The 18,237-nt window shown below is 41.1% G+C and overlaps 1 pseudogene across 1 annotated transcript in view; it reads right to left on the bottom strand.

Annotated features, from left to right (window-relative positions):
- The window catches only part of LOC310828591 (craniofacial development protein 2 pseudogene), a 44,519-nt pseudogene extending 26,680 nt beyond the window's left edge, over positions 1–17,839 (bottom strand). The window contains exon 1 of the transcript in view: positions 17,777–17,839. The product of the transcript in view is annotated as a craniofacial development protein 2 pseudogene (transcript). The remainder of the gene's footprint in view (positions 1–17,776) is intronic.
- Positions 17,840–18,237: the final 398 nt, after the last annotated feature.

The following is an 18,237-nucleotide window of genomic DNA, read 5'->3' as shown; positions in this document are numbered from 1 at the left end:
GAGTGAGCACCCCATTTCGTAAAAAGGAGATGCCCTTAAGGGTTTGTTTCATGTCCCAAGTCTGACAAACACCCCGGGCTGCTGATTGTGTCTGTGGGATCTGTCTGCGCTGTGGCAAGCCTGATATGCTTGCCATCATTTGGGCAAGTGGGCCAGGTTGCTTGCATGAGACAGCAGTCAGGCCGCTCCATTACTAGATCCTTGCCCCATGCCCTGCCAAACTTTGTGAGCTGTAATCAAAAAAAGCTGTGGTCATTTGACTCCACTTCAGCCTACATTTAGTTCTTCCTCCTATAATCTGCCCTTGCTCCATGACATCCACCCAAAGTAATATTTTACTGACATGTTGTCATTGCAAAGAGCTTTGAGGTTCTCTGAAACCAAGCAGCATATACATTTCGTGAAATAAATAAATAAGTAAAATAATTGTCATAGGCAGCTGCCATAAACTGAGTCATGCCATTGATCCATCTAGCTCAGTACAGTCTGCACTGACTGGCAGAAGCTCTCCAGGTTTTCAGGTGTTTTGCCACTGAGCTATGGCCCTCACCACATATAAATTAGAGGGGTATTTTTCAAATGTGAAAGGTGAGGAATATAAGCAGAAACCCACAGAATAAGAGAACTGTACTGAAATATCAGATAGCTAGATGACAGATAGATGGTTCATAGATAATAGAGAGATAGATAGCAGATAGATAGATAGATGATAGATAGATGATAGATAGATAGATAGATAGATAGATGATAGATAGATAGATAGATAGATAGATAGATAAATGATAGATAGATAGATTAGATAGATAGATAGATAGATGATAGATAGATGATAGATAGATAGATAGATGATAGATAGATAGATAGATAGATGATAGATAGATAGATAGATGATAGATAGATAGATAGATAGATGATAGATAGATAGATAGATAGATAGATAGAGAGAGAGAGAGAGATGATAGATAGATAGATAGATAGATAGATAGATAGATAGATAGATAGATAGATGATAGATAGATTCAGGATTTGTGCGGATTTCAGGATTTCAGGCAGCAAACACCCTTTTCTACTCTGAATCAACTACAAGTCAGTGTTCTAGTTCTCTGCCATTGCATTTCAGTCATTTGCATTTCAATAAATGGTTTCTTTCTATAACCCAGCCTTTCTGTATAGTTGTAATACCTAGCACCCTCATCAGAAAAAGAAATGCAGCAATGATGACAGACACCCTTCCAAACATATATAGGAAGTTGTACTCATTTTCTGGGCCATCAAGTGAGTTGACTGAGTTAAATAATTGGTACTCTCTCAGGCTTCCAAATTAGATACAATCCAATAATCACTTTCCTCCCCATTGGCAATTCAGTTCTCTGACACTGTTATGAGCATCTGCCTCCTCCATTAATTTAGCACCCAAGGCTTTCTCTGCTCTCCCATCTCGCCATCTGCACCTCCTCTTGGGCCAGATCCATGACTGTTACATAGCCTTCCCTCCTACTTTTGTAGACTGCAAGCTGCTGTGTGTTTTTTCACCAGTCCGTGAACTTATAAACCTGGCAGTGATAAACCTTTCATATAAGCTGGTAATGAAACTTTTTATATGCTGTGATGCTGGAGGTTATTATGCTTTCTAAGAGTGACTTAAATTTCTTGTTTTAAAATGAATTTGCCATGCAAATCAGCAGGTACAATTGAAGGAAGTCTTAAGAATCCATCTAATCTATGAATCAAAAGCTAAGATGAATGTTGCACATGATAGCCATTCTCACTGGTGATGTGGTCCTTCTAAGTTGCTCAGGACAATACACTGGATGCAGATGCACCTAGCTGAAGATCTCTGAACACTGATGAATGGGACAGAATATGGATTTGAAATAATTCAGTAGGTGATGCTATTTCCTTAATATCAGTGTAGAGCTAGGATGCCCATTACTACTGGAACTCTCCCCATTTTCATGAAGCATTGAAGAGGTATAATAACCCTGCTGGTTCTGTCTTCTCTAACAAACAATGATCCTCTTCTCTCTTGATACATGTGTCCAGCCCATATAATTATCATCTGCTTATCTTTCAGTTTTTAATAAAGAGGGTGTAACATTTCTTGAAACACTTCTTTGATGTGAAGAACAAAGGCAATGATGTGGGATACAGAAATAACTTTGTCCAGAGATGGAGTGATTTTGAGACCCAAGCAAAACATTTTCTGCTCCTTGAGTTTAGCTGTCACTGAAAGTGCTGAAACATGCAGCTGTGTACTCTGTCCACTCCTGCAAGAGCTCTTTCATTCCAAGATAGGTGAGCTTTAATGTTCCCCAACCATTCAGTGCAACAGTTGTGCTAGAAGAAACACATTGCGCAACAGATTGTGGAATCAATTGTGAAATAAAGTTACCAGCAAACCTGCATTTTCTTGTTCAGCAATGTTCCGCTGGGACAAAGCATTTATCCCAGTGGAGCAATTTTACTATTAACTGACTTTAATATAGTGCTACATTGGATAGGACTCATAGCAGTCTGGGTGATGCTAAGTAGAAAGCACCATACTTTTACCTTAAATTTCATTCCAAATGGCAATATATTGTTGAGTTCTGCAAATTATTCCCATTGTTATGATTATTATTTACTGAATTTATATACAGCCCTATGCTTGAAGGTCTCAGGGCGGTTCACAGAACAAAATCAGAATATAAAACCACAAAATCTATAATCAAAATAAAACAACAACCCGACCCCCCCCCCCCCAAACCACCACATTTTAAAAGGGCATAGGATGGCAATTAAATCAACCAAAGGCCTGGTTTAAAAGGAATGTTTTTGCCTGGCACCTAAAGGTGTGTAATGAAGGCACCAGGCGAACTTCCCTGGGGAGAGCATTCCACAGACGGGGAGCCACTGCAGAGAAGGCCCGTTCTCGTGTTGCCACCCTCTGGACCTTGTTGCTTTTAACGGCATCAAGCGTGTTGGAACTTGATATATTTTTAAAGGGCTTATGGGTGCATCTTCATTAAACAAAAAAGGTAACGCATTAACAGCACGCAGTTTTTCAGGAAATATCCCCATTTCCATAGCATGCTTTTACCCAAGGTGAAGACTGAGTGATTTTATTCCTACATTCTCAGTAATGAAAGAACCTTACCTGTTCACAGTGTTCGTAGATCAGCAGGATTTACAAGAAAGATTTGGAATTAATAACTGCATCACAGCATCATATAATATAGGCCGCCCGGAAATGCCATGTGTTATTCAATTTAGCATCATTGTCATTTTGTATTTTATACCCTGGAGAGATTTCAAAATGAAATAAAGCACTGGGCATAAAGTGCTTCAGCATTCTGTGCCACTTTGAAAACTACCTAAACTGTTGAATGAAATAAAGAATGGTTGTTTTAAGGGATGGTTGCCAAATTCAATATCGATGAATTCCAGTGGGAACTGACCTGATCTATACCATCCAGACTAATGTACAGAACAGAACTAATAGTGCAATTCTAAGCATGTGTACTCAGAATTAAGTCCTACTGAATTCAACGGGGCTTACTCCCAGGCAAGTAAAGTTAAGATTTCGACCTTTGTTATCCACCAGCTTACATGTTTCCCTAATGTTTTGGTGTATTTCTTGGACCAATAAATAAGTATCAGAATATGTGCCTTCCCTTCCTGGGTTAATTTTTTCAGAGAAAAGGGTGGCTGCAGCTATGCTACACAAATGATGAATTCTTTTGTAAACTTGTTCTCAATAGGAATTGGTCTAAAAAGAGTCCCATAGAGGCACAAAGTCGTTGCCAACTTCCTCCAACTTCACTGGGAAAGTTCAGGTATTTGAGGACACCCTTACTCTAATTGACCTAGAAGACTGTAATTACTCAAAAGGAGTTGTTACAGTGCATCATCCCGCTAGAATGATTCTCGAATTACTGTTGTGTTTGGGGGATGTGCTGTGGATATCCATCAAATGTGCTGAGGACCTGACAAGGTTCAATGCATTTCAGCACACCTCCAAGTGCCCTTGGGACACCTTGATGGAAATTACAGAGATACTAGCTAGAAAGGGTGGATAAAGGCTGTATCTCCTGTTAAAAGTGAGGTGGGATTGTACAGAGCTCACACTTGGCATTTCTGGACATTCTGAAAGTACTCCAAATTGATGAGGCAGTGGAAGTGGAGGGACTATCAGAAATAGTAAAATGCACACAAGAGGCATGTTGCTTATAAGCTAGTGAGAAATAAGAGACTTCCTTGCTGGGAAATGTTATTCAGCCAATGATGGCCCTTCAGAAGGGGCTACAGTTCTCATCATGAATGACCGCCAGTCATGAGAGTTGGATCTGATGGGAGTTGGAGCCCAAAAACATTTGGTGGTCCACCCCTGTCTTAAAAGAAGAAACTCTCGCTTCCAAATAAAGAAGCAATGGGCCTTAGTATCTCAGAAGACTCCCTTTCTCTAGTCTACACAGAAGTTAATTTAGGGCTGAAAGAGCTTGGCTTTGGCAACCTTGAGGTTAGCAGTTGTGAGGGTGTGTTATTGCCTCTAATCCGTTTTAGATGCTCTACATGCTTTGAAATGTTTTAGATGTTTTTGAAATTGTTTTGAAATGTTTTAAATATGCTTTATTTTATCTGGAATTATATTGCTTTAACTTTTTTGATGCTTGCTTGCCCAGAGGGATATAAATTTATTAATACTAGCAAATAAAACCACGCAACACTCGCTAGTATACTGCAAAAGTCAATATGTATTTTTGGACTGAACTTTCTTACAATAGAAGATTTAAGATTAATCTTAATTCATATGAATGCACAATATGCGGCTTAGTATAATGTTTAGTCTTTTACTTTTTAGAGCTTTGAATTACAACAATCAACCTGGGAACTGATAAAATTTTTATCTATGCCAATAAAGGAGATTGATTGATATTGAAATTTGTATCCAATACTGCTATCCCACTTGTACACAAAGAGCTTCTCACTTTCTCCTCCTCCCACAGTCCCCTCCCCCAACAATATATCTCCTCTGGAGGGTTGGGAGAAGATTGGAGTATGTGACTATGGGAAAGAGAAAAGGTGGGACTCATATAATGTCCACTCTCTCTCCCTCTCTCCCACTCAGTCTGTTCTAGGGGTCTCCCCAACCCTTCAGAGCATATTTGAGGAAGGTATGGGTATACGAATTGGGATAACAGAGGGGGAGGTTCCATTGTGCAAGTGCAAATTCCTTGCACTGGTGGGATGCATTGGTTAGACACCACCCTATGGATTTCATCCAACAAGAATCAATTCCCTGCCATGCACCAACTAAAGGCTTGCATCTTATAGTTGCCTGGTTGGTTTTTCTCTTTTTCCAGAAATTGGTGAGTTGTGCCATCTCCTTCTAAACTGAATTTAAGATGCCTCAACTGAAATGCCTCAAATTGGATGACACCTTTAAAAAAAATTGCAAGCATCCTGTAGAACAACTTTTCAACATCCAGAGTATTTTCAACAGTTATCAGAACATTATTTAGGCCCAAATGTATGTATGTATGTATGTATGTATGTATGTATGTAAATTGGTGGGTGAAATCACAAATAATATTTTTGATACATGACCTTGTTTTTTGCTTTCCTTAATATGCTCCCCAAATAATAATTGAAGGCAATTAATATATCTTAAAATTGCAAAGCTTGGAGAGGGACTCTTTTAATAAGCAGTTTTCTTTATTCAAATATTATCCACAAAATGTCACAGAAACCTTTAAATGAAATGTTATTGTGCATTAGGCAGCAGTTACATTTTACAAGGCAATTTCTAGTTTAACGTTTTAAAAATCACTAAAGGCTGTTATTTGAAATTATACTCAAATAAATGGAAGTTTTTATGAGCTTCTTCCCAATAAAGTTATACCAAAGGTACAGAAGTAGAGCTTGAATAAATAGCAATTGCATGTCATTAATGCAGTGCTTATATTTAATATTTAAATTATGCAAAGTTTAATCAAAAACAAAAAGAAATATGGATTGACTATTTACACTGGTTTATAGATTCATATGTATGTGGACAGATATCTATCTCCCTATATGATAAAAATGTAAGAATGTTATCATGCAGTCCCCATTGCAGGATCTGTTGTGACGCATCACAATCTTGGATTTGCACAAAGTCACAGAGGAGTAGAGGAACTAAAATGAAGACAGGTTGTATAACAACAGTGGTTGTGATGTGGAAATACTGTGGGGGAAAGTGATGGTTTAAAACCATGGCAGAAATCTGAGTAAAGCAGGGATGGAGGTAATTCACTGGGAAATGGTGGTTTTAAACAATGTCTGAGGTTTAAGCCAAGTGAGAGAGATATTGTGAAATATATAAATACAGTCGTACCTTGGAAGTCGAACAGCATCTGTTCCGGAAGTGCATTCGAGTTCCGAAACATTCAACCTCCAAACTGTGGCTTCTGATTGGCTGTATGAAGCTCCTGCAGCCAATCGGAAGCCCCGGAAGCTCAATTCTGGTTTTTGATCATTCAGGAGCTGAAACATATGACTCCCAAGGCGTTTGGGAGCTGAGGTACAACTGTATCCATGGTACCTTCCCACAATTCATTTCACTGCTGGTACCCTGTATTACCTTCTATGTGAAGTTGAATTATGGCTTCATAATTTTCCTGTGGGTGAAATGGATGTTTAGTAGCTGCAATGTGTGAGAGGAGAAAGATGCTGGAGGTTACCATGGGGGTGGTTTGTGTGAAAGCAGGGTTGTGAGCAGAGGTGCAGCTCCTAGTATCAAAGTGTGTGTGTGCGCGCACACGCGCGCACGCACACACACACACACATATAATCCTGGATTGAATCCAGACTCAGCTTCCACAGGTGAGAAGATCCCCTGAGTGGATTTCCATAGGAAGAACATTCCATACATTCCCCATACATCCTGGATTGAATCCAGACTCAGCTTCCACAGGTGAGAAGATCCCCTGAGTGGATTTCCATGGCAGGAGGTGACTTTTACTGATGCGCCCATCTCCTGTAAGACCCCAACTCCATCTCTCATGCCCTTCCAGGGGGTTATGGGATCCTACAGAGCTATGTGGGAGGCGGCACTAAGAGATGTGGCACTGAGGACTGGAGGGGAGGGAAGAATCTGCAAAAGCTGCCTTCTCCACATCCCTTTCTGCCAGTGGGATCCCTCACTGTATGAAAAGCCTTCTATGGACCATAAGGAGCCTATTCATTCATGAAAGGGCTGTACTAGAAATCCTGAACACAGATTATTTTTACATCTTTCTGTTTGAACACAAAACATACATTATGGAACAGTCTCTCCCCAGAATTGTAGTTCAATAGGATCTGGAGGGCCACAGGTTGTCCATCCCTGATCCATATAATGTGTGATGCTTGACTGGGAATATCTAATATACAAAGAACAAACTATATTTGAATGTGTTATCTTAACAGATAAATGACCACCCTGACCATTAGGTCCAGTCGTGACCGACTCTGGGGTTGCAGCGCTCATCTCGCTTTATTGGCCGAGGGAGCCGGCGTACAGCTTCCGGGTCATGTGGCCAGCATGACTAAGCCGCTTCTGGCAAACCAGAGCAGCTCACGAAAACGCTGTTTACCTTCCCGCCAGAGCGGTACCTATTTATCTACTTGCACTTTGACGTGCTTTCGAACTGCTAGGTTGGCAGGAGCAGGGAGCGAGCAACAGGAGCTCACCCCGTCACGGGGATTCGAACTGCTGACCTTCTGATCGGCAAGTCCTAGGCTCTTTGGTTTAACCCACAGCGCCACCCGCATCCCTAACAGACAAATACTGAGAGTGATAATTACTATTAGTCATGGACTAGACCAATTGAAATCAGTGGATTTAAAAAGCTTGAGTCCATTGACTTCAATGGGTTTACTCTGAGACTTATTTAGATGGATATCACCTTGAATGCCTAATTGCTACACCCGACAGAATATTTGAAGGGAATCATTTCCACAAAGATGGCCTCACTGAATGAATAAATGATACAGCTTCACCATTGTATGGAACTGAAATTTTATCTCTATAAACTAAGATTTTTACCTACTTATATAATTTTTGTTCATGCAGAAAATTGCTTCTTTCCCCTTTGTTGAAACTGCTTGCAAGCTGGAGTGCTGCTAGGGTTTAGGATTAAGATTTCTGCAATTATTCCGGGACTATCATAACCTTAGGAACACCTTCCTGCAATGATTTTGGGCATTACTTGTCAGTGATGCAATACTAACCAAGACAATGCTAACCAGAATATATGCCCATTGCATTGTAGAGGGAATCAAAGGGCTTGGTTCTCTACTGCATCTAAGTTCCTTTTGCTTTCATCCTGTTGCTTCCTCCATCCATCAATAGGAAGAAATAATAAAGTTTCTGCAAACATTAAGTGAGCTGAAATTTCTCAGAAAAGAATTGTCTGAGGAATAAAAACTGTTGGAGATTTTTGTAGGAATATTTAGCAAAACGTGCCCTCCCCAATTTTGCCACCCACAAAGAGAATGTTGGGAAGCTGGCTTTCCTCAGCCATATTCTAAACCACCTTCATATAGAATTACAATCATTTAATCCAGATGTCACAATGGTGTGAATGACAGGGATGAAATCCCTTTCTTCTAACAGAGGATGCTGCTAGAGTACCAGCTGAAGCTGCTGAAAGAAAATCTGGGCCAGGAGTAAAGCTGGATTTAGATGTAATTCCAAGTACAGAACCTTATCTTTGAAAGAGAGAGAGGGGAGTAATCCCATCTAAATTTCCCAATACTACCAGTTCCCAGAATCTTTACAGTCAATTGTATAGCAAGAGTGTAAAACCTTGAGCACAGGTGCTGTATGTGGTCTCTAGACCTCTCTATCATTCCCTCAGGTTTCTTCACAGGCCACACCCTCCCAGGTCACACCCCTCACTGACTCTGTTGTGCCAGGGTCTCTGCCCTCTTCTTGTTATTTTACCTGGCTAGAATGTGCCCATGAGTTGTAATAATGTACCTGCAGCTCCCACCTTCCAAATTCGCATTATGTGAAAATTCAGCAACAACCATTTCAGGCAGAAACCATGCAGGGATGGATGGAAGGAGAGAGATCTGACAACACTTGGAGCAGGAGAGATGAGACAAATCAGCTTTTCCTTTTCTCTCTGTTGTTGTTGCTGTTGTTGTTTTCTATACCGCCCTTCATCCGAGGATCACAGGGTGGTTTACAAAATAAAACACAAAAATACATTACATAGCAACAAACCAAACAATAACCCTCCTTTGCTTGTTGTCTGCAGACATTTCAGGGAGAAACCATGGGGTGAGGGTGGAGAAATAGGACAAATCACAGATTATAAATGTTCTCATAGGAATCAATGGAAATCATGGACTCATTATCCAAACGCTTACCTAATGAACATTTCCAGGGAAAGCATTGTGTATGGTGTGTGTCTTTTACACCTTGATGGAGGGCACAGAATGATAGGTGCTTGACCACATCATATTTTGCCACACCCACAGCTGGTATGTAGCCCACCAGAAGGTTTGCCCATCAGGTAATGTGTTCCTTGGGCTGAAAAAGGTTCCTCATCCTTGTTGCCTACTGTCGCTTCTTCAACTGAAGAGCCTTTCTGAAGACTTAAATGCCCTACAGGGCACCTTAAAATAGATTAGCACCGTAATGTACCTTTTATCATGTTGGATTCACAAAGCCAATAAGCAGGTTTTATATATAGACTGTACTATATAAGAGGATGCTGCTTTCTCAATATTTCTTTACTTTAGATTTCCAGCACAGTTAGTCATGTCACTGTTGCTGGTTGTAATAGACCCAGACAAATATTAAACCCTCTCATACTGAGATTCCTTCACTGCCATGGCAGGCATGTGGGTCTCCCCTGGGGGCATTTAGTTTGTGATCAGCTTTAAAGGCTGTGCTTTCATATTGATCCTTTGCCTCAAAATGTTAACAGGTGTAAAGCTTGCCTCAAAACATCTCTCTCTCTCTGAATCCTTCACTCTAGTCAGGGGGAGAATTATTTATGAACAAAGCACTCCAGTGAAGACAGTTAGGTGGGAGATCAAATCCTACAAACCATTAAATGATGTGTGTGTGTATGTGTGTCTGTGTCCTTGTGGATTTCCTGTAGTTCTATGGAAACAACATGTGTCAATATGCCAAATTAAATGCCATTTTTAAAAAAAATTACTAATATTTTCAAAAGAGAGTTACAGATATATCAGAGTTGCATGTGTTCATCCCATCCCATTTCCAAATTGTTCCTTACGGTTGTACCTGATTTTTGAACAGCTTAGTTCCCGAATGTTTTGGCTCCTGAACGCCGCAAACCCAGAAGTGAGTGTTCTGGTTTGCAAGCATTCTTTGGAACCCGAATGTCTGATGGGGCTTCCTGCAGCCAATCAGAAGCCGCGCTTTGGTTTCTGAACATTTTGGAAGTCAGACGGACTTCTGGAATGGATTCCGTTCGACTTCCAAGGTAATATTATTTTAAAATGCAAATTGGCTTTTGGGAAGTAAACAAGTTTCTGATTATTCAATGTGTGAACTGAATGTGTGAACTGTCTCCCCTGAAAAGCATTAGGTGATCTGAACATTCTTTTTTTAATTTATGAATCCATGCTCGCCCCTTTCTTCGCTTATGCATGTTGTCCTTTGATGCTACAGATCTGCACCAGCCATAAAAGCTAAGTCCAACATATTACAAAATATTTAGTTACATTTGATATTCTAGTTATTCTAGTTGAAATCAAAGAAAAACCTTAATTTAACATCAATACCCAGATGAACAGCTAATGACATTGTTTGCACAACACACCATGAATAATTGCATTTATTTCAACAGATCTATACATATGAACCCATAACAAAAAAGAGAGAGGGGACAAGAATGTGCATTTTTATCACTTCTAGCTCTGATTAATCCTAGGCTCATTTAACAATATTCTGATATGTGAAATGCATCTCATCAAGAACCCGTAAAACTATCTAATAAATCAGACTGAGAAGGTCATACAAACACTATGATTAATAGTGTAATGACACACACATATTTTAATTAAAAAATTGAAAATATCCCCTTTCTATAATAGTTTGAAAAGTTCACTTAATTAAGCATAGTTGGTGATTAGCTAATTAATTTCATGATAACTTTCATTATGTGACTATATTGCAGTCAGTGCTTTATTCAAAGAACTTTAACACTGGCCTTTCTTATCCACAATTCTCCCGCTGGATGTGAATGCTTTCTAAAGCTATTTTGCTTTTTAGAGATTCAGATTTCTTTCCGGGGTTCTTTTCTTTTCTTTCATTCTGAAGCACTTTCGATCTACTGTTATAGGCTAGGAAATTACAAACACCATCAAAACTTCACACGAGGAATAATGCATTTAAAAGCCTCTGGCATATTTGCTGGGCACAATTAGATTCACAATTCCTAAGCCAGGGCTGCAATCCTGCACACAGTTAGGCTGCCTAAATCTCATTGACTTCAGTGGGAATTAAGCAGCCCTACTGTATACAGGATTGGTGTGTGCAGAAAGGAATAGGAGTAGAGAGAAAGGGGTGTTCATAGTATGGTATTATTTTTACTCTTGCTATGCGAACATTTGAAGTTGAGCCATGGCCAACAATGTCTATTCACAGGAGCAAACTACATATGATACTCACTTCTCTCTCTCTATGTCCACCTCTTAGATACAAAATGCTGAATTTATGAGAGCAATCTGTAATTCAAGAGTGACACATGAGAAGGAAGTATCTTCCCTCCAGTGGGATTTCCACTCCAAGTCACTCATGGAGGCTGTAACCCTATACACATTTAAAGGTAAAGGGACCCCTGACCATTAGGTCCAGTCGTGTACTACTCTGGGGTTGTGGCGCTCATCTCACTTTTTTGGCCAAGGGAACCGGCGTACAGCTTCCGCGTCATGTGGCCAGCATGACTAAGCCACTTCTGGCACACCTCAGCAGCGCACGGAAACACCATTTACCTTCCCGCCAGAGCGGTACCTTTTTATCTACTTGCACTTTGACGTGCTTTTGAACTGCTAGGTTGGCAGGAGCTGGGACCAAGCAACGGGAGCTCACCCCTTCGAGATAGGAGTAAATCCCACTGAACTGAAAGGACCTTACTTTTGAGTAGACACATATGGGATTGAACTGTTTGTTGGCGTTTCCCTACATGTGGGGTATTACTGTACAGAGTTTCATGTTTATCACTACATGTCATCGGGAGTTAGGTATCAAAAATAAATTCAGCTCAGATTTTAATGAAAAACCAATTACCTCACATTGTTCTGAAAATAATATTTGAACTGAAACTCCTATTTCCTTTGAAATCTCCAAATTTGGTGATATGGTTCTTCAACCAAATAATGGTAAGTATCCAATACACTTGGTCTGTTAGTGAAAGGATTGATGCACTTGTGCAGTAGAACTTCCCTCCTCTTCCTCCTCCCTCCCACACCCATGTGTGCCCTACTCCACACCCCAAATCTGCTGTGCAGTGTTTGGGGAGCTGCCAGAACAGACAGGGTGTACCCGAGAAGAGGAGAAATTTTGGAAGACATTGCTGAGTGCAACACTGGATGCCACCCAGTGTATATAGCCCTAACAGTTGTTGGTACATGTCGCTTGGAGGAGACCTTTATACCTGGAACATAGGAAGCTGCCTTCGTCATTCAAGCTCAGTACTATCCACGCTATGTGGCAGTGACTCTCCAGAGTTAGAGACAGGGGTCTTCCTTAGCTCTACCTGGAGACGCCACAAATTGAATCTTGGACCCTCTGCATGCAAAGTTACCACTGAACTGTGGTTCTTCACCCCTATGCCCAAAGAACCCTGCCCTTCTACTGGTGCCCTCAGAGGAACTGAACAATATCTGTGTTCATTTTTCTCAACACTGAAGGGGGAAAAATAGCACTCCTTGGCTGTTGTGAGATTAATTAAACATATTGGCTATAAACAAGCTATGTCTGGAAAAAGATGAATAATTCCTCAAAATATCCTTGTACTATGTACAAATATAGCAACCAAGCTGTGAAGTCTGTTATCTTTGATTATCCTCATTCCAAGTGAAACAAGAGAAGAAGGTTTCTTTATGAAACAGAAAATGTTTTAGTTCTTTCAAAAGTTCACCAAGAACATCCATTATCTTGGAAGTGACGGGAAGTCTTATGCAAAAGTTTGCAAATAGGTATGCAGATAAAGTAAAGATGGGCGGACCTTCCAGATTGGGCTCTATATTAAGCAGGGCTTTGCCCTCTATGGAAGTGAGAAGAAAATGCCACTAAAGACTGGAGGCAGATGAACATCTGAGAAATCCTTGGGATGGGATTGTCTTACCTTGGATGAGGTAGTTGAGGGTTTCATGCACTTTCTCACCTTAAAAGGAAGTGGCAGTCAGTCATAGTGACTGTGAGGCACTCTACCTCCTCCTGCCAGAGTTTCCTGAGACACAATAGATGAATAAAAAGGTAAAGGGACCCCTGACCATTAGGTTCAGTCATGGACGACTTTGGGGTTGAGGCACTCATCTCGCTTTATTGGCCGAGGGAGCCGGCGTACAGCTTCTGGGTCATGTGGTCAGCATGACAAAGCCGCTTCTGGCGAACGAGAGCAGCACACGGAAAACACCGTTTACCTTCCCGCCGGAGCGGTACCTATTTATCTACTTGCACTTTGACGTGCTTTCAAACTGCTAGGTTAGCAGGAGCTGGGACCGAGCAATGGGAGCTCACCCCGTCACGGGGGTTCGAACCGCCAACCTTCTGATTGGCAAGTCCTAGGCTCTGTGGTTTAACCCACAGCGCCACCCAATGATGGCTAAAGGCCGTCCGTGGCTACTAGCCATGATAGCTATGATCTGCCTCCACAGTTGAAGGCAGTAATGCTTCTGAACAGTAGTTGCTGGAAACCACAGGGTGGGGGAGAACACTAGTGCTGAAATTCTGCTTATAATGGCTGGCCATTGTGGGAACAGGATGCTAGACTAGATGGGCCATCGGCCTGATCCAGCAAGGTCTTCTTATGCTCTTAATGACCGTGAGAGTGATGCTAGGCTCTCTACTTGGTGATGCTGCTTTGAATTAAATACAAAGCATCTAATTTACAGAGCTAGTTTTTCCAGAGAGAACAAGACCAATGGGAACGAGAATATTTAATACTCTGCACACAAAGTCCATAACCTGTTTATGTTCCTAAACGATTCAATATTTTAAAAAGGTTGCTTTATTTTATTGCAATCAAAGTAGCACTCAAACGGCACTGAGGTTCTTTTATACGTCTGCAGCATTTAAATTCTCCCAGAGTGAGCAGTACAACTCAGAAAGCATTTAAATTGGGTTTGGTGTAGGATTGCCAGGCTTGAGGGGTAAAATCAGCATTTCATTCTTGGAGAACAGCTTGGGCTGCCTACATAAGACAGACAGGTATGAGTTCAAAGATTCCAAAAGGATGACTTTAGTCAGGACAAGTATTTGTCAATGTTCCAAATATCATGAGGTCCCAGATATTTGCTTGGAGTTCACACCCTCCCCCCCCTAAACAATAATAATCTTGAGCTTTTTTTTATTCTGATCTTCTCTTAAAAGAAAAATGCATAATTTAATCAGAGATGCTTGAATTCTACCTGATAAGAATTCAAAAACAGTGCCCCAAACTCAATCAAATTTCATGTTTCAAGTCATTACAGTGGTACCTCGGGTTAAGTACTTAATTCGTTTCGGAGGTCCGTTCTCAACCTGAAATTGTTCTTAACCTGAAGCACCACTTTAGCCTATGGGGCCTCCTGCTGCTGCCACTCCACCGGAGCCCGATTTCTGTTCTTACCCTGAAGCAAAATTCTTAACCTGAAGCACTATTTCTGGGTTAGCGGAGTGTGTAACCTGAAGCGTATGTAACCCGAGGTACCACTGTATATACCATACCTTGACTCATTATATCATTGACATTTACCTACAAGCCCCCATGAGAGTCTACAATTACCCAGGGCCCCAATATGAAGCTAAGTCAATTTTGGAGTGGGATTAAGCCAACTTCTAGCTTCATGATCACTTAGGAAGCTGCCATTGACTCACTTAGCTCAGTATCTTCTACACAGACTTGCAGCTGTTTTCCCAAGTTTCAGGCTAGTGTGTCTCCCAGTTCTTTCTGGAAATGCTGGGAACTGAACATGGAACCTTTTGCATGTAAATAAGATTCTCAACCAAGAGGCAGAATGAAGCCTCCTCACTGGCTTTTGTGTCCCTGTAATATCCTCTGCAGTTTCACCTGCCACTGTTGACATTTTGAGACTAACTCAAACTCTCTCTCAACTTCCACTTGTACACCCAACCAAAGCAAATCTAAAACTGTCCAATTAGCAATCTGCTCATCAGGATTGACTTGGCATTGCCCGATGACAGGCTGGAACGAGTGGCAGCTGTGGTGCCCCATGGGTGTCGAGCATGGTGGAGAGAGGGACAGGAGATTGATTGGGGATGAGTATCTTTCTAAAGCCCAGGCAGAAAGTGCCCTAGGAACTGACCATCACCCAAATCTGCTCCTCAGTCAGCACAGACGGACATTGGGAGATTTTTTGTGTGAGGGAGAGAGTGGGCTATCTTTATTTATTATCACTACTGTCTTTCTTTTTCTTTTGAATTTTTGTGCCCCAAAGAATTTTGCACCCAAGGCAAGAGCCACTGTGGCCCTGTCCATGCTTTGCTACTGATCTGGAGGTCCCCTCACTTAGGATGACACAGGATCTTTATCACACTAGCCCTGGTATGCTCTGGTTGAAGGAAGCAAGATGGTGCACAGCACTTTTTTTAAAAAGTCATTTAGTTTTTAACTGAGCTCCTGACTTCCTTTTTTGCTTAGTTTCAGGGGTTTTTTCCCCCACTTTGGTATTAATTGTAGTTTTATATTCTTGTGAAAACTGTTTAGTGTTTTTGTCAATTTTCTTGTTGGAACAGCTGTGAGGAGAATCAGCTTAAAAATATTTGAAGCAACAGCCAACACAAAGTACTAAGTGGTTCAATGCTTTATGAAAAACAGAGGCAGGGGTCTTCAATACTCCATTGTGGCTTTTTGGCTTTCAAAAACTTCAACAGACAGTGTGGCAATGAAAATAATTACTGTGAATAATTTGCCAAGTGGTTAGTACGAACAATTGACTGAATTGTTTGCTGAAGTAAAACCATGCTCTTAGAAGAGGACCATGGGAGGATCTGTTTACCGTGCAAGTGGATCAAATCTCACCTTTCTTTTCTCTCTCTCACCTTTCCGAGCCATTTGATCGTTTGAAGCATCTCTCTTTGCTCTAGAGAAAGTCAGTGGGACATCTACAGGGGAACTCTATGGAGCAGAGAAATACAGCAGCTGCAGCAAGGCTGATTACAACTTTGGCTTCACCTAAATGCCACTGTTGTCTGAAATATGTGATCTGGTTCCTGGTTCACCACGCACGCTTTCAGTGCACACCAACAATTTCTCTATAGGTGACAACAACTGGCAGGCCAGATTTTCAGGTGATGCACATTGATGGAAATCCATTGGCAGAGATGCTTCAGTTTTGATAGTTTTGGTTCACAATTAATGTTTTATCGTGGACTACAGAATTGTTCTTCCCAGACTGCTCTCTCTCTGTGTGTGTGTGTTTGTGTGTATGATGATATGATAATGATTTTGCCTTTGTCTGCATCCTTTGAAAGGGGTGGAACACAAGACTGAGGCCTGTTAGCTACCTTGCATAGGTAGCTCAGTCATTTTATATTCCTTTTCTTAAACTGGTCATAGAGGAGGAGTTTCTGTGAGTACTCTGCACTGCTGTATCAGTGGCTTCATCTGGCCTTTCTCCATATAAATAGCCAGGTTCAGTGTGGCTCAAGGATTGGTGAATCATTCTGGACATTCATGCGGACCCAAAGGATTTCAAAGGAGGATTTCCCAAAGCTTATTCAAGGCTTACTAACTCAAGAGGACTTGGAGCTTGGAGTCATCACCCCCCTGGATATTCTCAAGATACCAGCTCAGGTCTGATGATCCTGCAAGTCTTCCTCTGCAAACATTTCAGGGGTGTGGGCAACGAGGAGCAAAGGCCACTTATATGATTCATCAGGTGTATGTAGCCTGGGTGGTGATGGTGTTGGTCATTCAAGATAACTGCTTGGAATGGCAGTCCCTAGACCTTACCCTGATAGCAAGCATACCTGCAGAGTTTAGTGAGGTTGACCTTCACTAGTTAAGAGAATTTCAATGAAAAATGCTGTGGTCAGTAGTCTGACCCATTTGCTGTATCTCAAGTCCTCATTCCAGAGATATGGGGGCAATAAGATGTTCAGCAAAGTAGAAATATCTGTGGGAATGAAATGGGGATGTTTCACACTTTTCTACTTCATAATGTACACTCTTGTGCAAATTAATTGAAACAAAGCATGTTTTTTATCTTACTCCTAATTGTGTACTCAAAACAAACACGAAAAGTCAGTTGATCATTATGGTGTCGGAAGCCTGCGGCCAATAGAAGAAATGATGCACTCGTCACAATATTGAGGTTCTATGAAAGAAAGTTATTCCAGAGCTGGAAAAGAGGTATCCTGACAGTACTGGGATATTGCAGCAAGACCTAGCCCCCTGTCACACATCAAAAGTGGTGAAGAAATTCATGACAGAGCAGCAAATGCAGGTACTTGATTGGCCAGGGAATTCCCCAGACGTAAATCCCATTGAGAATTTGTGGGCTATATGCAAAAATCACCTCCGTGCTGTAGACTGTATGACCATGGAGAAGCTCATTCAGACACTGATTCAAGTGTGGTACAGGGATCCGAAAATCAACAGTGACCTTTCGAAACTAGTAGACTCCATGCCAAACCGTGTTCAAATGCTGCTTAAAAATAGCTGCAGTCATATCCATTACTAATATACGTATATTTGAGTTTTGTACATGTATATGTGAATTTTGTACAATAAACTACATTGTTTCTTTCAATTAATTTTCACAAGGGTGTATTTATAGAATCATAGAACTGTAGAGTTGAGAGTGACCGAAGAGCCATCTAGTTCAGGTGAGAAAAGAAAGAAAAAGAACATCCCAGAAGGTTTCTCATAGAAAATGTCTCCTGGCAAATTTTGGCACAGCTGTGGTTCCTGTCATGAATGGTGAGAATCATCTTACCAAGAGATTATGGGAGTTCTGGTCCCAAACTGAAAAACTTACAAAGTGACAGGAAAGTGCAGTCTGTATGTTGTGATTCTAAATACA

Source organism: Podarcis gaigeae (genome assembly GCF_964106915.1).
Source record: "Podarcis gaigeae genome assembly, chromosome: 12".
In the NCBI taxonomy this organism is placed as follows: Eukaryota; Metazoa; Chordata; class Lepidosauria; order Squamata; family Lacertidae; genus Podarcis; species Podarcis gaigeae.
Note: the sequence above shows the minus strand (reverse complement) of the source record. Positions and strands in the feature narration are given on the sequence as shown.